The 12,198-nt window shown below is 47.8% G+C and overlaps 1 protein-coding gene and 1 pseudogene across 2 annotated transcripts in view; both read left to right on the top strand.

The window, feature by feature from the left end:
• Positions 1-12,198, top strand: part of SHISA6 (shisa family member 6) — a 278,218-nt gene that overhangs the window by 187,818 nt on the left and 78,202 nt on the right. The window lies entirely within an intron of this gene.
• LOC140624268 (small ribosomal subunit protein eS8 pseudogene) lies at positions 213-9,893 on the top strand (annotated as a pseudogene).

Here is a 12,198-nt window from a genome sequence, read left to right as displayed (position 1 = left end):
GTTGCTCGGTGTGTCAGGCCTCCCATCCTACCCTTATAAGGTGGAGGCTATTATTATGTCTATTTTATAGGAAAAGAAACCAAAGCACATAAAGTGTATGCAGCTTGCCTGGTAGTCTGGGGCGATTCTCAGCCATGATAACAATTGCAACGAAATATTATTTGTGCTGCAACAGAAGCAATAATAGGATAAAATTGTTGAGACCTGAAAGAATGTCAGTTCAGGTAGGTAGGGGAGGGTCAGGTCAAGAAAGGTCACGAGGTCCGAAACACTTGAACCAGACAGGGAAGCGCATTTTCCTTCTGTAAAGGATCTGTGACATCGTACCCCATACGGGACAAGTAAAAAATGGGAAATAAAAGGGAGTAGAAAAGTCTAGATCAGAAAAGGAAGGAGAATCTCTTTCACAGTCAGTGCCGAGAGCGATAGGCATCTCTCGGGACAACTGACACAAGCGCCCCAAGAGCCGGGGGCAAGAGCAAGCCCTACCACAAGAAGCGGAAGCATGAGCTGGGACGTCCCGTGGCCAATACTAAGATTGGCCCCCACCACATACACACAATTCAAGTCCGGGGAGGCAATAAGAAGTATCGAGCCTTGAGGCTAGACGTGGGGAACCTCTCCTGGGGCTCGGAGTGTTGTACACACAAAACAAGGATTATCGATGTTGTCTATAATGCATCCGACAATGAACTGGTCCGCACCAAGACCCTGGTGAAGAACTGTATCGTGCACATTGACAGCACACTGTACTGACAGTGATACGAGTCCCACTGTGCATTGCCCCTGGGACGCAGGAAGGGGGCCAAGCTGACACCCGAGGAGGAAGAGATTTTAAATAAAAAAATCATCAAAGAAAATTTAGAAGTATGATGAAAGGAAAAAGAATTCCAAAATCAGCAGTCTTCTGGAGGAGCAGTTCCAGCAGGGCAAGCTTCTCGCATGCATCGCTTCGAGACCAAGGCAGTGTGGCCGTGCAGATGGCTATGTGCTAGAGGGCAGGGAGCTGGAGTTCTATCTCAGGAAAATCAAAGCCCCAGAAAGGCAAATAAATCTTCTCTCTTCGGTCATGTAATAAAGGTGTTTATTGTTCAAAAAAGAAAAAAGAAAAGAAAAGAAAAGGAAGAAGAAAATTAAGTTTTTGTCTCTTTTTTCCTGTAACCATATTTCATGAAAATAGCCATAAAGAATTTTCTTTTTCTGTTACCATATTTCATGAAAACGGCCCATGGGTAATACAGTACACAGGAACGCCGTCTCAAGGGGTTATGGAAGCAATCCCCGTGACACTGCTGGTCCTCCAGAGCAGTCCAAACAGAGGGAGGTCTGCAGGGGATCCCTCGTTACCTGGGAGCCAGGAGGGATGGGTGCTGTGGATGCAGATGCTCTGGACCCAAACAAAACAAAAATCACAATGATGATAAAAACAAAAACAAAAACTGAACTCCAAATCTAAAGTTACCACAAGAGAAGCTTCTAGCTGCAGGCGTAAATCTGGGTGGAGCTTCTCAAACACAGCCCTAGGAGGCTTACGCCAAGGGAAGAAGCAGCAGAGGTTTACAATTCTCAGGAGAAATAAGAGGCAGTCAGAAAGCAGTTGATATAATAATATAATACTGCCCCTCCCCTCACTGGTAGTAATAGTTAATACAAGCTAGCTGGGGCACCGGGTGGCTCAGTGAGGGGAAGGGTGTATATATATATACACACATCTGGTTATTTGGAAGATAGAGCCTTACCAGTTCCACGGAGGAGTCCGTGACTTTCTTGGTATCCAATTCTAAGATCACTTCATTGCATGGTGCAGCTGAGTTATTAGAAGGCAGGGTGTGACAGTTTTATAGAAAATGCAAGTGTTGAGAGGTGGTTTTATTTTTTTTTAAGATTTTATTTATTTATTTGGGAGAGAGAGAGAGAGCACAAGCAGGGGGAGAGGGAGAAGCAGGCTACTGAGCAGGGAGGCCCTCGTGGGGCTCAATCCCAGGACCCTAGGATCATGACCTGAGCCAAAGGCAGACGCTTCACCAACTGAGCCACCCAGGCCCCCCTGCAGAGGTGATTTTAAAACAACTTTTAAAAAATGGTCTTTAATAAAGCTGAAAGTGTAATGCTTAAAAAAAAAAAAAAAAAAAACAACTCAGTGGAAGTATTTAGGAGAGAATCAGCATAGTCTTTAACTGTCCTGAAGTAAGAGCTGTAGTTGCATGCAAAAGAATCGCTACACACACTCACACACACACCTTTGCAAAATAACTCTGATTAATTTGATAGTAATATGTTTTAGCGATGCAGATATGCCAGTGTTCGTCTAATATATTAAATCCTAATTACACGACAGTGTTGCTTTGTGTTTGGTTTTGTCCTCGGCCATGGGACATTTACTGTTTGTAAAAATTCAGGTGCACTCATGAAATAGTGCTTGAGTGCCTACTGTGTGCCAGGCACGAGGCTAAGTGCTGGTGGTGCAGAGGTATGAGAGCACTGTCCTTGATCTCGAAGAGCCCAAGGGCTCGGGGAGCTGGTACCGATAGATTGACAAGGAGGGCTATAGCATGGTAAGCAGTGGAAGTCTACAATTTTTTTTTTTTTTAGATTTTATTTATGTATTCGTGAGAGACACAGAAAGAGAGGCAGAGACACAGGCAGAAGGAGAAGCAGGCTCCCTGCAGAGAGCCCAGTGCAGGACTCAAATCCGGGACCCCAGGATCACCACCTGAGCCCAAGGCAGATGCTCAACCACTGAGCCACCCAGGTGCCCCCAGACCAAGCTTCTTAAGGGAGATGACCAATGGGGTGAGGTTTGAAAGATGGGCAGGCTTTGGTCAAGCTGAGGAAAGGCGGGGAAGCAGGGAGAGTGATGCATGCAGAGGCAAGAGCATGAGCGTAGGCCAAAGCATTGTGCTTGGATGGAACCATGCATCAGCAGACTGGTGGTGGCCACACGAATCTGGCCACTTGATAAAAATGCATAGAAAAATACACACATGCACACCCTCCATCCACACTGGGACTGTTTTCGAAGACAAAGACTTGAAGCCTTGAGAGGTACCTAGACCCAGCAGCAGCCCCCAATTCCAGCATGTTCATGTTAATTACTGTGCCTCTGACCTTTAGAATATAACATTCCTAATCCAGTTCCCCAACACTCCTCCCCAGAAAGGCCACTGTCAGCAAAAACATTCTCAGGCAAATATTGAATGAGAAGAAATTACAGCAGACGGGTGAAGCTGAAATCCATATGTGGGCAGAAGTGTGGGAGATGTAGTGCCCTGTTGTGTCCAGTCTAGGAAGCAGGCCAGTGTTCTCTTCCTTTTGTCTAGATGTTTCTGACCGGCAGCCTGATCCAGCCTCTCCTGACCCAGCTTCCCTGATGTGGTGCTCAGGATGTTTCTCATCTTGTGTTTGCTGTTGTGATCTCATGCAAATCACTTGAGTTCTGAACTGCGGGTTCCTGGTCTGAAAACAAGACTAATAGGTGCCTGCTAGTCTCCTATAGCTGAGGGAGACTCCAGTGAGATCTGGCTTCTGGAATCTTCTTGCTTCTTCCAGGTGACTCTCCGAAGAAGCAGGTGCTTCCAGTCTTGACAATGGGATCTTGCTCCTGTGGAGACTCTATAGGAGTCTTGGAGCCCAGTCTTCTCTCAAACCAGGCACCATCGTGCTTTTTCCAAAGGAAGTGAAGCCATTCGGTTTGCCTCCGTAACAATGACCTGTTTTCAGATGTAAATAAGGCCACAGGCATGATAAACAATACACATTTCAGCACAGACACACACACACAAAAATGGTGTCAAGGTGACATTTGGAACCAGAGTGACCTACAGCATTTACAGCTTTCTGAGGAGAAGGCCTCTCAGTAAAAGGCAATATCCTCAGAAATTTAGGGCTGGGCTAATTCAGCCAATGTGGGGCAATTGTCTCGTTCCCAGAATACTCTGGAGAAAGTGGTGTAATCTGTGGGAATAATGAACAGTTGAATATTTCAGCTTAATGGCTGCTGACCTCAGAGAAGACCCCCCACTGCTCCCCCAAACAGGCTGAATAGAACCTGGGAATGAAGCCACCTTCCTTGAGTTAACACAAATCTCTTAATGCCAGACTCATTAACAGCTCGCCCCACTCCAGCCTCTGCAGGGTTGGTTTTGTGGGTTGGATTTTTCTTTTTTTTTTTTTTCCTCCCTCTAAACCTTTCCAGAGAGGAGGCAGGCATTTCATATTTCTTCGTATTTGGTATCCTGGCTCGTTTGACAGATTTCCTCCTCAGTCCTCTGTGATGGATTCCCAAAAGTCACTTTGGCAACATGTCCTCCAATGAGTTTTCCTTCTTCGCCTTTTCTTGCACTCTGAATCCACGTGTTTCACGGCTGGCACGTTCTGCTGCCGATGGACGTGGCCTGTGGTGGGCGAGGGGGCACGTTGGGATGTTGCAGAGCTGATAAACCAGCAGAAGGCTTATCAAACAAGAATAGCCAGGGGCAGTGAACTCGGGCAGCCCTGTGATTCTGGTGACTGTCACTTTCCAATGACACTTCATGTTCTCTGATGTGACTGTTGTTGGAGTTGGTGTGCCAGGGCACACAATGCAACTCTAATAACTGCCTCATTCATAAGCGACCTGGGAGCAGAAGGAAAAAAAAAGAGTAGCAGAAGGGGGACCTCATAATTTATGGCATCCCTCCTAAGCAACGGGGACCTTGCCTACAGTATTTTATTTAGTGCCTGAAAGTACTCTTTGATTGTCCTAGTAAAGAGATGAGGAGAGGGGGAGCTCCCAAAAGATGAGTCCTCTCAGGGCAGCGAGACTCTGCCTCCACCAAAACACACTCTGCACGTCATGCCTGAGCCTTCTTCTGACTGTCTTGAATTCTGTGACTGGAGTCTCTGCTTTGTGTCCCACCAGGATTACTGTTTTGGGGGACACTGTGCAATATACAAAAACAAGATTCCTTCTACTGAGAAGTTTATAGTCAGGCTCTTTGGAAAGAGAAAAGAGGGCATGTGGGTGGCTCAGTGGAAAGAGAGAGGATATACAGGAAGAGAAGTGACAGCTAGTGTTTACTGCGTCCCTGCCTGCGTCCCTGCCTGCGTCTTGAATGTCAGGCACTTTTCCTGTATTATTTTGTCCAGATTACACAATGATCCCTTCTGGTAGGAATTAGGCATTAGCATCTATATATATATATATATATATATATATATATATTTTTTTTTTTTTTTTCGTGAGAAAACGGGAACTCAGGGTTAGGTCACTTCCCAAATGTTGTATAGCTAATGCCTGGCTGGACCCGGGCTTCTTGTTAGTTAAACTGTGATGCCTAAGGATGGCAGAATTAATTAAACCAAGCACCAAAGCCCCCTTAGGCCACAAGAAGATAGTGGTTGAGACTTTTTGGAGGGGATGAGATCGGATGTGGGGTAGACAGGGGGAGAAATAGACTGGACATTTCATGAGGGGGCACCTGGCTGGCTCAGTTGGTAGAGCATGCAACTCTTGATCTTGAGGTTGTGAGTTCGAACCCCACGTTGGGTGGAGAGATTACTTAAAAATAAAATCTTTTTTTTTTTTTTAAGATTTTGCTTATTTATTCATGAGAGACACAGAGAGAGAGGCTGAGACACAGGCAGAGGGAGAAGCAGGCTCCATGCAGGAAGCCCAATGCAGGACTCAATCTCAAGGCCCTAGGATCATGACCTGAGCCAAAGGCAGACACTCAACTGCTGAGCCACTCAGGCATCCTAAAAATAAAATCTTTAAAAAAAAAGGAAAGAAAGGCATGAGTAAAGCCTACATCTGTTATGTACTAGTCACCTTAAATGGTCAAAGTCTCTAAAAGGACTCTTAGAACAGTTTTATTACTGGGTAAGGAGGTAACACAGCAATAGCTGGAGAAGGATATGCATTTAAAGGGACTTGCGGGTCTCAAGTACAGGCTAACACACAGGAAGCCCATTACCCCCAGGTCTTGAAGCACCACTAGCGCACATGCAAAACATCCAGGTGCCAGGAAGCCCAAGTCTGTTCATGGTGGGGGCCTCTCTATAGTGAGCCAGTCATATAGGTGCACCGTACTATGTGACCAGCCTTAGCCATTGAAACCACACGTCTACCCCCAGCCTGTACTAAAGACAGTTACCAATTATAATTCCAATTATTATTACTAAACAATGCTGGCAGGCTAATGCATCCTTATCCACAATAGCTCACGGGCCCCTGGTTAGAGAACATCATTAACCTTTAGTGAACACATCCCACAGTGTTGGCCGAGGGTCAGTAGCTCTGGAGAGAAGCATGTGTTCAATCCAGGGCCATGATGTTAACCCATACATGAGAGGTGGAAACGCCCACGGGCAGTAGAGTGGCCATCCAGGAGATGGGCCAGATGTGGCACTAAGGCTGGGCAACCCGAAGCTGGTCTGAGATGCACTGACCATTGCAGGCCCCTGATGAGCAACGAGCTGGGTGAAAGCTGAGTTTCCTTGAGCTCATGGCCTCTAAGAAGAGGCAAGACTGGATCCAAGGATGTGTTAGTGGGCTCTGATAGCAACGATCCAGTCATATGGTCTCGAGTCAAGGTGGTAAGAAGTGGGACATAGAGAAAAGGTGACAGATCATGAAGTTTCACTTATGGGATAGAACAGAGTCATCAAAAATCTTAGGTGTTGGTGAGGGAAAGCATGACAGTGGCAGGTGGCAGAAAGCAGGGTGTTTGGAAACAACTGGGTGGAGAGAAGGATTATTTTAGTTTAGGACGAAGTCCAAAATGTATATGGGCACTGAGGTAGACGATCTGTAGGAAGTTGAGGGAGAAGTTAAGAACAGAAACAGAGGCCTGGGAAGACTTCATTACAGCGATCAGGGTAAAGAAACGGTGGGTCTTGTGGGAGGAGGGAGTGGGGGTGGAAAGACCACAGAAGAGGAGACAAAATGGGAAGGAGGAGCATCTTAGTCTCCTCCGGCTGCTGTAACAAAGTGCCACACGCTGTGGCGTGAACTACAGATTTCTTGAGTCATTGTTCTAGAAGTCTCCAGACCTGGGCTCCTTCTGAGGCTCTGAGGGAAGATCGGATCCCTACCTGTGTCTTAGTTTCTGGTGACCGCCAGCTGTCTCATCCTTCCTTGGCTTGTAGACATGCCACAGGCCTCTCTGCCTCCCTCCTCCCTTGGTCTTCTCTCCAATGACTCTCTTCCTTCTTTGGAGGCACCCATCATGTTGGACCAAGGACCCACCCTACTGCATGATGACCTTGTCTTAACTAATTACACCCCTACAACCCTCCTTCCAGATCAGCTAACGGGTGTCCAGGCTTCAACATGTCTTTTGAGGGGAGCAGAATTCATCCACAACGAAGAGTATTACAATAAAAGTCAACCAAGAACTAAAATATAGGGAGACAAGGGGACCACACTCCGAGAGGAGAAATTTGGAGAAAGGATCATTGTCGAAGTGGTTGTAGAAATCTGCTGCAATGCCCGATGCTTTTCTGCCGGATAGACTAGGAGCCCCATAAGACCTGAGTGATGTTGGGGGAGACAAAAAAATAGGCAAGACTGTGGGGCCAGCCTCTTTCCTCCTCATTCTCCCCACCTATCCCTCCTCCCCCTCCTCACTCTCTCCTCTTCTTCCTCTTCCTTCCCTCCCTCTCCCCTCTTCCTCCCTCTCCTCTTCCCCCTCCTCTTCCTCTCCCTCTCCTATCCTCTCCTCTTCCTCCTTCTCTCCTCTTCTACTCCTCCCTGTTGACTCCCTGTCCTCCTCCCCTCCTCCCCCTCCTCATCCTCTTGTCTTCTTCCTCCTCCCCTCTTCCTCCCTCTCCTCCCCCTTGTACCTCTCCTCATGCTCTCCTTTTCTTCCTCCTCTCCTCCTCTCCTCCTCCCTTCCCCCTTCTCCTCCCCCTCCTCATCCTCTCTTCTTCCTCTTCCTGCCCCCCCTTCCTTCTCCTCTTCTTCTTCCTCTCCCTCTCCTCATCCTCTCATCTTCTTCCTCCTCCTCCCATCCTCCTCCCTATTCTGCTCCTCTTCTCTACTTCCTCCCTCTCCTCCTCCCCCATCCCCTCTCTTCCTTCTCCACTTCCTCCCCACCCTCAGTCTGGCTCTAGGTCTCCCGGAAACACTGAATTTTCCAGGGACCTGAGAGCACAGGCTGGCCTCAGCATTCATTTCCTCCCAGCCCTTCCTTTCCTCTGGTGATGACTCCCGAATCTATGCTAATAATATTGGCGAGGGCCAGAGATCCTCAGAGGCAGCCCCAAGCAGGGGGAGACCTGGCATGGGGGGCAGCAGATGACCAGCTGGGGACACCCAAAGCTCACTTGCCAGGCAGGCTGACCCTACGGGGGTGGCGGCCACAGAGCAGAGCAGACCCTCAGTGACAGGGAGCTGGGGCAGCAGCTTCAGGGAGGTCAGGTTCTGCTGTGTCCCCAGCCCTCACTCCTGCCCCCGATTCCTCCCCATCAAACAGTTCACTCTCCCCTCCCATAGACCCTCAGAGGGACAGAGGAGCTCCCTTGCTGCCCAGCCAACCTGCCTTGGAGCTTCATTCTGACCTGACTCTAAACCAGAAGTTTCAGCATTGAGCCATAGCTTCCCGTCTCCCTGCTGCTGCCACCATCCTCCTCACCTCCAAACGTAGTACAGCCACACACAGAAGTTTCCGTTTCTGCCCCCTTGCTTTTTTTTTCTTTTCCCTTTTCTATTCCAAAACACGTGTCAAGTGTATTTTTAAATTTACATGCGTTGAAATTGGCTTTCAGTGGAGGCGTTGCTGGAAACCTACTCCACGATAAGAGGGAAGGGACGATTAAGTCACACAGCAGTGAGGATGACCCTCGAAGGCATTCTGTGGAGGGGGAGAGGCCAGGCTCCAAAGGTTCATACTCACAATTCCTCTAATAGGACATTCTGGAAAAGTTGAAGCTGCAGGGACACAGGGCAGATCAATGACTGCCAGGGCTTAAGGGTTCATATGAATCCCGGTGTGTTTTATGCTGATTTGCCCACTGAAGACCATTTAGGCTATAAGTCTTTATTTGGACAGGTTTTCATTTCTCCTGGATAAATACCTAGGCGTGAGATTCCTGGGTCATCTGGTATATTTCTTTTCTTTTCTTTTTTTTTTTTTAAAGATTTTATTTATTTATTTATGAGAGACAGAGAGAGAGAGAGAGAGACAGAGAAAGAGACAGAGACAGAGGCAGAGGGAGAAGCAGGCTCCCTGTGGGAAGCCTGATGTGGGACTCGATCCCAAGACCCACTGAGCCACCCAGGTCGTATATTTCTGGTATATTTTTGTTTAATTTTGTAAGTCAAGCCAGTAACTTCTTTCGGCTGGTAGAAATTAATAATTAGCCAAACTGTTTTCCTGAGTGGCTGCCATCCATTTGACATTCGAAGCCAAAACCTAGAAATGGTTCATATCACTGTCTCTCCTGAGGTCCCATGCTCACCTCCTTGGCGAGTCTTTCGCGTCCACACTGTAGCTTCCAAGGGCCCACGTCTGTCCATTTTTGCTGCCACCACCTTGACAGAAGTCACTGTTAGGTCTTGCAGAGCGGCCCACTCAGGTCCCACATTCTCTCTGCCCTCTCCCCCTACTACCCATTCCCCATAGAGTGGCCAAGGTGATTCTTTTAAGACATTTCTCTGATCAGATGACTCCCCTAGCTCAAGCCTGCCATCAGCAACCCACTGCACTGGGGATGTCCCATTACACTTTGCCTTCAGAGGTCCTGGTGATCTGGCCTCCTTGCCTACATCTCCCCTCATGCACTCCCTCTATTGCAGTGCGCTGGCTTCTCTGAGTTCCAGACGACCCAAGAGCTCGCCCACCTCAGGACCTGCGCACACACTGCCCCTGTGTGCAATGCTCTTCTCGGAATCCAGCTTCTTTGCACCCTAGTTCAAATGATACCTTCTCAGAGAGCCTTCATTTCCTTTGTGGCACTTATATGACAGATTGGTTACTTTTATATCAAATTATAAAAATATCTCTTTTTTTAAATTGTATAATTAATTCTATGAATCATAGAAATATTTCTACTTAAAAACCAGTTTACCCATTTGTGATCTCTGTCTTTCCAACAAAAACAGGTGCACTCCCCCTTTTTTAAAGATTTTATTTATTTATTCATAAGAGATGTAGGGAGAAGCAGGCTCCCTGCAGGGAGCCCAATGTGGGACTCGATCCCAAGACCCTGGGATCACACCCTAAGCCGAAGGCAGACGCTCAACCACTGAGCCACCCGGGTGCCCCTAGGCTCTCCTTTAAAGCAGGGAAGCTCATCCCAGCTGTCACTAGCACCTAGGACAGTTCATGGCACATAGTAGGTGATTTAAGACTCTTCAGTGATTGGATAGATGAATAAATGCAAGGATGGCAGCCTATACTGGTGACTTTACTAAAAAGCGAAGGCGGGGGAGCTTGTGGAGATTCGATCTGGGATGACATAGGTTTAGAACCAAATGGGTCTAGGCTCAGAAAACCCCTGCTGCGGTGCCTGGTGCACCCCAGGAACAAGCCGAAAGTCTCAGGTTAAAAAGTGGTATAGGGGAACAAACCAGTGAGAAGGGAGCTTCCACTCTCTCAAGGAGGTCGAATGTCTTCATTCCTTCGGCAGACACTCCCTGAGTCTGCGTGAAGGGAAGTGCGTGCACAAGCAGAGGCATCTTGGTGAACAACATTCCTCACGAGAACAGAGCATGGAAGCTTCACAGCTTGCTCCGAATCAGCCCAGAAATTATGGTTCTTGGGACACCTGGGGGGCTCAGTGGTTGAGCATCTGCCTCTTTCTCAGGGCATGATCCCAGGGTCCTGGGATCGAGTTCTGCATTGGACTCCCCGCAGGGAGTCTGCTTCTCCCTCTGCCTGTGTCTCTGCCTCTCTGTGTGTGTGTGTGTCTCTCATGAATAAATAAATAAAATATATTTTTAAAAAAGGAGCGATGGTTCTTCCCCAACCCCGGACAGCCTCACCTTCCACGGAAACCATGAGAGAGAGCTCCCATTCTGTTCTGGAAGGGTGAACCCCCGCAGCAGAGCACTGTGCATGGTCCTATGTGTGTCTCCAACCATGTACCACTTAGGGAGCCTTCTAGTCATCAGAAAGCTGCTATACGTTCCTCTGCACTCAACACAGTAAACCTCATTTGAAGATAATCTGCGGATCCCCTTCGTCTTAGAGCTAGCTGACCCCACTGTCTCCTGCTGAGCACACAGGAGTGCTGGTTGACAGAGAGATCCAAACACAGAAGGGCCTTCCCTCCCGCCTGCTCACCTCCTCCAGTCTCTAAGACTCTCCCAAGTCTCTTCCCCCTCGGCTAACAATCTCCAACTGGCATGATCCAAAAACCCTTCATAAACATAAACCCATCACTTCACCTTTTCAGTGGTGTTCTTTTTAAAAAAAATAATCATTATTTTTAAAAGATTTTATTTATTTATTTATTTATTTATTTATTATTTATTTATTTATTTATAACAGACAGAGAGAGAGAGAGAAGGGAAGGAGGGGCAGAGGGAGAGGGAGAAGCAGACTCCTTGCTGAAAGCCCAGGACCCCGAGATCATGACCTGAGCTGAAGGCAGACGCTTAACCCGACAGAGCCACCCAGGCATTCCTCCAGTGGTTATCTTTACTATACCAGTCAGGAAGATGTGATGGTATATGCAGGAGGCATTTACTAAATGGACATTTTTAAAAAGCAGATGAGTGGGAGACAGAACACTGGAAAGAAGAAAGAGAAGATGTAAATGGCATCATGGACCTTGAGAGAACCACTCCCAGAGTGTCATCACATAGGGTCACCCACAGAGGCACCTGCCAATGGGCACCTGCTCGCTGCTGGCCACGGCCCCATGAACACCATCCTTCTTTACAAACCTCAGTGAGCAGAGCGGATCTCAGCCTGGATCCTGCCACAAACTCAGACGAGCCTCTTCCCCTTCTCTGGCTCCTGGTGTCTACATCCCTAAAATGATGAGTGGACAAGACAGTTGGTCTTCACACATTTTATTTCATCGCCCTGGAGCCATGAGGGCTCCGATGAAATTGTCCTCAGAAGCCAGTCCTCAAAGCGAATCGCCTTGAGGATGTACTACTGTGGGAAGTTGGTCCCCACCAGGGTCATGCTGTATCCCTCACTTGCAGTTAAGGCCAGCAAGAGACGGGGTGTGCCTTTAAGGTTTTCTTGGGTGCTCTATCTCTGT

Source organism: Canis lupus, chromosome 3 (assembly GCF_048164855.1).
Source record: "Canis lupus baileyi chromosome 3, mCanLup2.hap1, whole genome shotgun sequence".
In the NCBI taxonomy this organism is placed as follows: domain Eukaryota; kingdom Metazoa; phylum Chordata; class Mammalia; order Carnivora; family Canidae; genus Canis; species Canis lupus.
Note: the sequence above shows the minus strand (reverse complement) of the source record. Positions and strands in the feature narration are given on the sequence as shown.